At 44.0% G+C, this 10,455-nt stretch overlaps 1 non-coding gene across 1 annotated transcript; it reads left to right on the top strand.

Annotated features, from left to right (window-relative positions):
- Positions 1–9,858: 9,858 nt before the first annotated feature.
- LOC132601008 (small nucleolar RNA R71) lies at positions 9,859–9,964 on the top strand. Its single transcript, XR_009567460.1, has one exon. It is a non-coding gene; the product is annotated as a small nucleolar RNA R71 (small nucleolar RNA).
- Positions 9,965–10,455: the final 491 nt, after the last annotated feature.

Raw genomic sequence — 10,455 nt, 5'->3', positions numbered from 1 at the left:
TGGATCCACATATGCTAACAATGAACACAAGAAGTTCTCACACTCACAATGGCATAAGGATTTGAACACTCAATTCACACACACTCTAATATCTATGATGACACAAAAAGACCATACATGTCAATTCATTACAACCTGAGATACTCAATAAACTTTCGGAGGGGTCAATTTCAAATCAATCCATTTTCAAGTTCACAAATATCCTTTTCATTCAAAATTCATGCAATAAGTTCAAAATGCAACAACCATGAAAGTCAAAAGTACTTTAAATAAGATTTATCAAATATATATACTACAAGGTACATCAGGTTACCCCATCCCCAGCAAAAAGAGGATGCATTGTCCCCAATGCATCAAAAATCATACCATCACCTCATGGTGGAGGGGCCGACCTGAAATGCTCTAATCCTACTGTTGCTGCTGAGGTGTATCCTCCGCAGCAGTGCGAATGGGAGCCTTCTCTACTGCTGGCTCAGTGGACTGAAGAGATGGAGCTGACTGGCTCTGTGGCTGCAGGTCCTGAGGAGCTATCGTAATCGGTCTGACTGGTGCTAGGATAGCACTAGTGCTGGAAGATGCGCCGGTGAACCTCGTGTCCAGGCGCGACCGCCGAATACCCTCCTGAAGCTCAGGGTTTTCATCCTCATTAACCTCCTCCTCATCCTCATCATCAGCCAATGTGACAAGCCTCTTTCTCTTGCGACTTTCTCTAGGCTCATCCTCAGTCACCAAGTCAACTACTTTGATCAAATCGGAAATACTGGCGATCGGTGCAGGTGGTGTCGGGTCATCCACAATAACCCGCTCTCTTGTCCGAAGGGCCGCAATCTCAGCTCTGAGCTGGTCAAGCTCGGTCTTCAAATCTCCTGAAGTGCCAGACTCACTCTTCTTCTCAATAGTGAGTATCCGCATCTCTAAACTGTCAAGTCGTGCATTGACCCTAGAATGATGCCTCTCCATAGCCTCCTGAAGAGGCTCCAACTCTGGTGCAATCTCTTTCCGGACAAGCCTACCCAACTGCTGTAATATCCGGGTCACCTGCTGATCAGCACGCTCTGCCTTGATTGCAATCTCTCTGAAGTTGGCTCTGTTGAGTACAAAGAGATCCTCGGAAGCTGATGCTGCGGCTGACGGAGGAATAGGAGATGCAGATGGGACAGCAGGCCGAGGTGGTGCCTCTGAAGAAGGGGTAGCATCAGCTACAGATGGTGTGGACGCCTCTGTTGTGGACAGTCTTTCCGTGCCTATATCAACTGTGCCCTGTGGTACTGAATCCATAACATGCTCAGCCTGCTCACCCATGAAATCTAGCAATAAAGTACTGGTGGCCTGAGATATACGGAGGGTCTCATCCCTACTCTGTGTGATGTCACACACCTTTGTTGCGGGGAGAGTAGCTGCAAATGTATCAATGTGCCTCACCTGGGCCAACCTACACAATTGCGTGATAAGGCACGAGAATATCAAGGTTGTCGCCTCCTGTGGTACGCGTGCCCGAATGGCTCTACTGATCATATCACCCAAGTTCATTGGGTACCTGGATAGCATGGCAGCCACAACCACTGTTCTGTCCGGCGTGACTATGTTATCTGCTCCCGTGGGCAAAACCCGATATATGACGAAATTCCATAAAAATTTAGCTTCCAAGCTGATATCCGCCTTATGGATTTTGGCAGCCAAGTGTCTCACCCATGGGGCCTGGTCCGCCGGCCCTCTAACCATCACTGTCACAAACCATTCACTTACAGATTGCTCAGCCCTTCTTTCAAACTTGTCATCATATTCCACTGTGGTCGGTGCCACGTAGTCATAACCAAAATAAAACCTGTTGATTGTGCGGGGTGAGATGTCAACATGGACACCCCGAACATACACTGTGTCTAATGGAGGGGCGGCTTTCAAAGCTCTCTTGTTCTCGTGCCGCTGCTCGAGCATTACTCTGTAAGTAGAATAGAATTCCCGAACCATGGTCGGGCAATAATCCCCTGGAGGCTGTGTGAATGCCTAAAGATGATAGTGCTGGATGTAGGGCTGTTCAAAACCGAACCGCCACTGATAACCCAACCGTAAAATCGGCTTATTGGCTTATTGGTAGTGGGCTATCGGATTAGCGGTTGGGGAATGGATTAAAATTTTGTAGTTAACGGCTTATCGGTGCGGGGTCGAATTACACAATTTTCTTATTGGGCAAACCGTTAACCCGTTAAGAATTTATCATATTTATATTTTACCCCTAAACATATAAAATATGTATTGTAAACCTAAAACACTAAAATCTAAAGCTAAAGCACTAAAGTGAAAAGTCTTAACCATCACTAATTATCTTCGGTAAACTCTTCCATTAACCATAAATTATTATTATTATTATTATTATTATTATTATTATTATTATTATTATTATTATTATTATTATTATTATTTTGGGTTGGAAGTTACTATAGCAATAATTGTGGTTCCAGAGAAAGGTGGTGAAGTGATCACCATCGGAAGGGTTGAGATTAAACTTGTGAATTCTTAACTGTTAAGTCCTGCCGTGTGGCTATGGGGCTTAATTGACTTCCTAGTTGTTAAATTATGAATAAAACGTTTGTCTTTCAAGGCAACAAAAAACATATAGTAGTTACGTAATTTAACCGATACACCGCCCGATAACCGTCTGATAATTGCTAACCCGATACCGAACCAACAGATATCTTATCGGTTGGCTAGCGGATTAGTACTTTTAAAAGCCGATAACCATTAAGTCAAACCGTTAAGCGTAGTTATCCGCCCAATCCGCCCGATAAACAGCCCTAGCTGGATGAGATCAGTAATCCGAGGGTAGCTCTCTAAGCCGCTCATACTGATTTGTTCTTCTTCTTGAATATTTCTCCTCGGATTACCCTCGCTGACTGTAGTGGCCCCTTTTATATAGTACTTTCGGCACCCTTCATAGGGGAAGCGGATTGCAGCTATCTCTATCTTTTGCAGCCGCAACCGCTCTTGTTCCTCATCTGAATTTCGCTCAGGAGCGGCTGGTTGTTTTGTTGCTGCATCGCTAGAATCAGCGGATGTGGAGAATAAAGTCCCCTCTGCAGACTGAGAGGAGAGTTAGGTGGGTGATTCTGCTTGGGGAGTGGTGGTCTGTGCCCTCAATCTAGTCGTTGGGACTACCGCTTGACGTTCAGAGTCAGAGGGTTCATCCCTAAGAGTAAGGGTTGTTTGACCCCGACCTCGACCTTTTCTGGGACCACTACCCCGCTTGACTGGATTCTTTGGAGGCATACCTGAGAAAAGAACACCCTTCATTGTTAAGACTACCATAGAAATATAACAGAATCAAACAAATGTGCAAGACATGCGATAATATTAAAGCTGCCAGCGGTCCGTTGATTTGCTACAAGAGTCATCGAACAGATCGACGGATCGTCGAAGTGGGCGTTGAATTGATCGACGAACCGTCGATCTCATCATCGATCTCTTGTTAGCCACTGAAATTTTCGACTGAAAAACGGTTGGAAGGACGCCCCGTCGATTGATTCGACGGGCCGTCGATCTCACTTTAGCCACTGGAATTTTCAACTGAAAGATGGTGGGAAAGACGCCCTGTCGATCGGTTCGATGGGCCGTCGAATCCACCGTCGATGTTGTTTTGGTTAAGAATTCTGAGAAGGCTTATTCGACGTTGAGTAGGACGGTCCGTCGAACTGAGTGTCGAATGCTTTCGCATGCTAAAACTACAGATTCCATACACTTCTTTGGCCGAGGTGCAAATCGTCACGTATTTTGGGGTTACTCAGAATTCACCCCATGTTGGCTTGGGTTAGACTAGGGAAAACACTTTGCGGGCAAAACAACTCTATGGTCGTAATGCCCTCCGAGCCATCGTGACACACAACGCCACACTTTGGCATTTCATCGAATAGGTGGTGGGCAAAACAACAATAATGTCATGAATGAGGTGTGTTTGTCGTAATGCCCTCCGAATCGGCTAAAGATCAATGACCCAACAACCACAAACAACCCAACAAACAACAAACCACCCCTAGCAAAAAAAAATGAGCATCCTAGGAGAAATAATTAAAAAATAATAATTGTGCAATTGGAAGGCAAGCAAAAATAAGCAAAACAAGCCATGGAATGCAAAAACAATCAAAACAAGGGAGCACACAATCCACTAATTCACATACCTTAAAATGGAAAGAATATGATTTCAGCCCTTAAGGAAGGAAAAACACCCGAAGAATCACACACACAGAGGGACAGAAGAATCACACACACAGTAGGGCAGGGGGGAGTGGCGGTTGTGGGGTGGTGAAGGAAGGGGGAAATGGGTAACGGTTATGGTAGGGGGAGAGGTAGAGAGAGAGAGAGAGAGAGAGAGGAGAGAGAGAGAGAGAGAGAGAGAGACGTTACAGAAAGTGAGAAGCAGTGAAAACAACGTGGGTTATAAACCCACGTTCTTGAACCGTCGGTTTAAAAGGACGGAGCATCGATTAGTTCGACGCTCCGTCGAGTGAACACCCCTGATTTTTTTTTTTTTTTTTTAAATATATATATATGAAAAAGAGAGAAGAACGCCCGTCGAACTGACCGTCGATTAGTTCAACGGAGCGTAACCTGTCGTCGAATCTCCATTATTTCCAGTGACCAATCTTTCATGTGATCCACTCGACGGTGCATTCGACGGCTCGTCGATCAGCTCGACGTTCCGTCGAATGTGTCGTGTAACTGCTTTCCTGGCAATTTTTGGGTTCAACACTTAGGTTCCTCAACACATCAACAAACATTAAAACAACACAACAACAAAAATCAACTGAATAAAAAAAACATATTTCGAAAATGCATATGGGTTGCCTCCCAAGAAGCGCACAATTTAACGACGCGGCACGACGTAATACCACTTTTGATGCTAAGGTCCGGTGCCATGTTTCAACCGGTGAGCATCAACAATACTGTCTCCATCAACCATCCAATGGTAGTGCTTTACCCGATGGCCATTTACCCTGAAAGTACGCGTCCCATCGTCGGACTTTAACTCCATTGACCCATTGGGTGACACACTCACCAAAGTAAAAGGGCCGGACCACTTGGATTTCAACTTGTCCAGAAAGAGCTTCAACCTTGAATTGAACAGCAACACCGAATCACCCGGTTGAAAATCTCTCTTCAGAAGTTTGACATCATGATAGTGCTTCATCTTTTCTTTAAACAAACTCGCACTCTCATACGCATGATACCGAAACTCATCCATTTCATTCATTTGAAACAACCGCAACTTGGTTGCTTCGTCCCAATTCATGTTCAATTTTTTTAATGCCCACAAAGCTTTGTGTTCATGTTCAACAGGTAGATGAAAAGCTTTACCGAACAACAACCGATAAGGAGAAGTACCAATGGGTGTCTTGAACGCTGTTCTATAAGCCCAAAGAGCATCATCAAGCTTAGATGACCAATCAGTTCTGTTTGCATTAACCATCTTGGCTAAGATGCTCTTTATCTCCCGATTGGAGACTTCGACTTGCCCTCTAGTTTGGGGGTGGTAAGGAGTTGCCACCCTGTGCTGCACTCCATATTTCTCCAAGATATTAGCGAATTGCTTGTTGCAAAAGTGAGTGCCACCATCACTAATGATTGCCCTTGGAGTGCCAAACCTTGTGAATATGTTTCTTTTGAGAAATTTGGTGACACTCTTGCCATCATTGTTGGCCAATGCTACAGCTTCAACCCACTTGGACACATAGTCAACCTCAACAAGGATGTATCGCATACCACAAGAACTCACTAATGGGCCCATAAAGTCGATGCCTCACACATCAAATAGCTCAACCTCCATGACAAAATTCATTGGCATTTCGTGCTTCCTCCCAATTGACCCTTGGCATTGACATTAGTCACAAGATTTCACCATCAAATTTGCATAATGATAAGGGGTAGGCCAATAATAGCCACATTCAAGCACTTTAGCTGCTGTGCGGTTCCCACTGTGATGACCCCCCACGGGAGAGTCGTGGCAAGCTTTCAAGATTTCCATGGCCTCGGATTCGGCCACACATCGCCGAATGATATTGTCGGCACAAGTGCGGAATAAATAGGGCTCATCCCAATAGTATTGAAGACTATCTCTCAAGAATTTCTTCTTTTGATAAGCCTTGATGTCGTCGGGGATAAGACCTGTCACCAAGAAGTTGGCGAAATATGCATACCAAGGGGCAACCTCACAAGATACAGCCAAGAGCCTCTCATCGGGGAAAACATCATTTAACTCAAGATTTTCACTCGGTCTCCCAGCTTCCTCAAGTCTAGATAGATGATCCGCAACTTGGTTTTCACAACCTTTTCGATCTTTGACCTCAAAGTCAAACTCTTGCAATAACAATACCCAACGAATCAACCGTGGCTTTGCATCTTTCTTTGTCATCAAATATCTCAAGGCCGCATGATCCGTATGAACAACCACTTTGGATCCAAGTAGATAGGTCCGTAACTTCTCAAACGTGTAGACAATGGCTAGAAGCTCTTGCTCGGTGACGGTATAATTCATTTGAGCTCCATTGAGGGTCTTGCTAGCATAATCAATTGGGTGCATGATTTTGTTGTGCCTTTGACCAAGCACCGCACCAATAGCAAATCCGCTTGGATCACACATGAGATCAAATGGCATTTACCAATCCGGAGATACAATAATTGGAGTAGAGGTGAGCATTTCCTTCAACTCATTAAATGCCTTAAGGCACTTCTCATCAAATGCAAACTTAGCTTCTTTTTCAAGAAGCTTACACATCGGGTTGGCGATCTTGGAGAATTCTTTGATGAACCGCCGATAGAAGCCGGCATGTCCCAAGAAGCTACGAACCCCTTTGACAGAGATTGGTAGAGGGAGCTTGGCTATAACATCAACTTTTTCTCGGTCTACCTCAATACCCTTCTCGAAAATCCTATGGCCAAGGACAATCCCTTCATTCACCATGAAATGATATTTCTCCCAATTAAGTACAAGGTTGGTTTCTTCACACCGCTTGAATACCTTACCGAGATTGGCAAGACATTCGTCAAAAGAGTCACCAACAACCGAAAAGCAATCCATGAAGACTTTCAAGAAATCTTCCACCATATCCGAGAAAATAGACATCATACAAAATAGACATCATACACCGTTGGAAAGTAGCCGGGGCATTGCACAAGCCAAAAGGCATGCGGCTGAAAGCAAAAGTGCCATAAGGACAAGTGAAAGTGGTTTTCTCGTGGTCCTCTAATGCAATGTTAATTTGGTTGTACCTCGAGTACCCACCAAAAAGCAATAATAAGCTCTTCCGGCTAGCCGATCAAGCATTTGATCAATAAAAGGCATAGGGAAGTGGTCTTTACAAGTCGCGGTGTTTAGCTTTCGATAGTCCATACAAACTCTCCATCCGGTAACTGTCCTTGTAGGAATCAACTCATTCTTGGAGTTAGGGACAACAGTGATGCCCCCTTCTTTGGTACACATTGCACCGAACTAACCCATGAACTATTTGCAATTGGGTACACAACACCCGCATCCAACCATTTGATTATCTCTTTCTTGACCACTTCTTGCATAGGAGGGTTTAGCCTTCTTTGATGCTCTACACTTGATGAAATATCCTCCTCAAGTTCGATTCTATGTTCACAAATACCGGAGGGAATCCCCCTAATATCTGCAATAGTCCACCTAATAGATCTTCCATAAGCCCGCAACACTTTAAGCACCTTTTGAGTTTGTTCCTCATTTAACAAAGATGAGAGAATAACCGGTAAAGTATTATCTGGGCCAAGAAAAGCATACTTCAAATGAGAGGGAAGTAGCTTGAGCTCAAGTTTTGGAGGCTCAATAATCGAAGGCTTAGCCGGAGGAGTGGTTCTTTTATCAAGACCAAGAGACAATTTCTTCAGCTCATAAGAATACTAACCCCGACCAATGAGAGAATTATCTGTTTCAATATACCCCTTCATGTCATCCGCCTCGAAGTTCACCAAAATAGCCGAAAGTGTTTTGTCAAAGTGCTCCTCCGCTAACTTATGATCCACCGCTTCGTTTACCACATCGAAAGAATCAATGACCGAAATGCTCTCATAAGCACTAGGCAGTTTTAATCCCTTGCTAGCTTGGAAAGTTACCTCTTCATCATTGACTTGGAATTTTATTTCATTCTTTTCTGAGTCCATTAGAGCTCTCCCGGTGGCAAGAAATGGCCTTCCCAAGATAATTAGGATTTATTTGTCAACCGCGCAATCAAGGATGACAAAATCTGCCGGTAATAAGAATTCCCCCACTTTAACAAGGATGTCATCAACAACCCTTACCGGTCTTTTGATGGTTATATCGGCTATTTGGAGACGCATGCTCGTTGATCTAGGTGTTCCCAAACCGGCTTGCTTATAGATGGCTAGTGGCATCAAATTAATAGTAGCCCCATTGTCACATAAGGCACGAGCAAAATCGTGATGACCGATAGTGCAAGGGATAGTGAAAGCCTAGGGATCTCCCTTCTTCTCAACCTTTGATGACGAAATAATAGCGCTCACACGGTGGGTGACCACCACCGTATCATGCTTGATTGGTCTTTTCTTCGTCAACAGATCTTTCAAGTATTTAGCAAATCCCGGCATTTCTTGGAATACATCAGGAAATGAGATATTCCTTGACAACCCTTTCAATTGGTCGTAGAAGCGTTGGCACTTGGCATCCTCCGTTCTTTTCATCAATCTTTGTGGGAACGGGGGAGGAGATTTATATGTTTGAGTCAAGGGTTTAATTTCCCCCGTGACCTTGCTCTTTTGGGTGCTACCACCGGTAGTTTTTTCAACACTTGGCTCCTCGTCACCCTTAAGAACAATAGGGTGTGCTTCCTTCTCTTTCTCAACAATAATAGGCACTTCAATTGGTGCCTCCATTTCTTCTTCAACTTCTTCCTCAATAACCTCATCAACAATCGGCTCGACAATGATAGGTTCAACTACTCTCTGATTCACTGCATTAAGGATCTTTCCACTTCCAGTAGAAATAGCTTTGCATGAGGCAAATGTGATCACCTCCACTACCCCTTGGGTTCGGAATTGTGTCGCTAGGAAGGCCCCCCTCTTTGTGGTAGATGTTGCTCACGAGAAAGATCTCGCATTTGTGACTCAAGTTTATAAATCGAAGCGGTGTGAGAGCCTACCACTTCAGTAAAATTTTCCATCTTCTTGTCACTCTTATGTTGATTGTCCAATATCTTTTCAAGCATAGATTCCATTCGAGAGGTCCTTTGATCATTGGAAGGACCCTCTCGCCAATTTTGAGAGTTAGAAGTACGGCCCTTTGGTGGAACATAGGCATTGGAATTCCGATTACCATAATTGTTGTTGTTGTAATCTCTCCTGTAGGAACCACCATATTCATTTCGGCCATATTGATTGCTTTGTTGTTGGGGTCTCCATTGCTTTTGATAACCCCCTTGAGAGTGATCGATATAATTAGCATCCTCACGTTGTGTCTGCCCCTCTAGATAAGCTTCCTCCGAGACTTGGTACATTCCGGGAGCATGAGATGGCATCTCTTTGACAACATTCACACTTTTAGCTTATTTCTCCGTAAGCCTCTTTGACAACAAATCCACGGTGGTTTGCAATTGAGCAAAAGCATGATCTCACTCATGATTTTCTTTGGCCACCGCGGAAGCAGAGGGACTGCCATATGACCGGATTTCACTATCACTTGAGTGCCAAGCTTGATTGTGGGTGGTGAGCTTATTGAGCAACCTGGTGATGCTGACAAATGATTTGTCCATGAAGCATCCCCCAACTGCAGTCTTGACAGCAATTTGATTCATCGTATCTAACCCCTTGTAGAACTTCTCGGTGAGAATAGCATCCGGAAACCCATGAGTTGGAGATTGAGTTAGATAGTACTTGAAACGCTCCCATGCCGAATATAATTGTTCCCCCGGAAGTTGTTTGAACTCAAAGATGTTAGGTGTGGAATTGGCCAAACAAGTCAATTCTTTTGTTCACATAGTCGTGATATAAGCGCTTACCTCATAATAGTCGTGATGTAAGCGCTTACCTCATCATAGGAAATTCATTCCTATAAATAGGCACACCAAGATCATTTGCAAAACACACCAAAAAATTGAAGAAGACAACACATCCCATAGAGAGAAAAATCTAAGAGAAATACTCTTAGTGAAAGACTTAAGTAAGAGAAGTCTTTGAGAGAATTTTCTGTGGTAAAATTCTTGAGTGTAATTGGGATTGGGGTTGTGAGGTTGAGTGTTGTAAACACTTTTAATATTTCTTCTTTAATAAGATCTGCAGCAGCAACGTGGACGTAGCTCTCACATTGAGGGTGAACCACTATAAATCTGTGTGTGCTATTTATTCTTCGCTTACATCACGGCGTAAGTAGGTTTTGTCTAAGGAGGTTGGTATTTAAGTGGTCCAGCTGTGACCCTCCAATCTTTCCTGGGAACCTGC

This window comes from Lycium barbarum, chromosome 6, assembly GCF_019175385.1.
Source record: "Lycium barbarum isolate Lr01 chromosome 6, ASM1917538v2, whole genome shotgun sequence".
Classification (NCBI taxonomy): domain Eukaryota; kingdom Viridiplantae; phylum Streptophyta; class Magnoliopsida; order Solanales; family Solanaceae; genus Lycium; species Lycium barbarum.
This window is presented reverse-complemented; position numbering and strand designations above follow the sequence as displayed.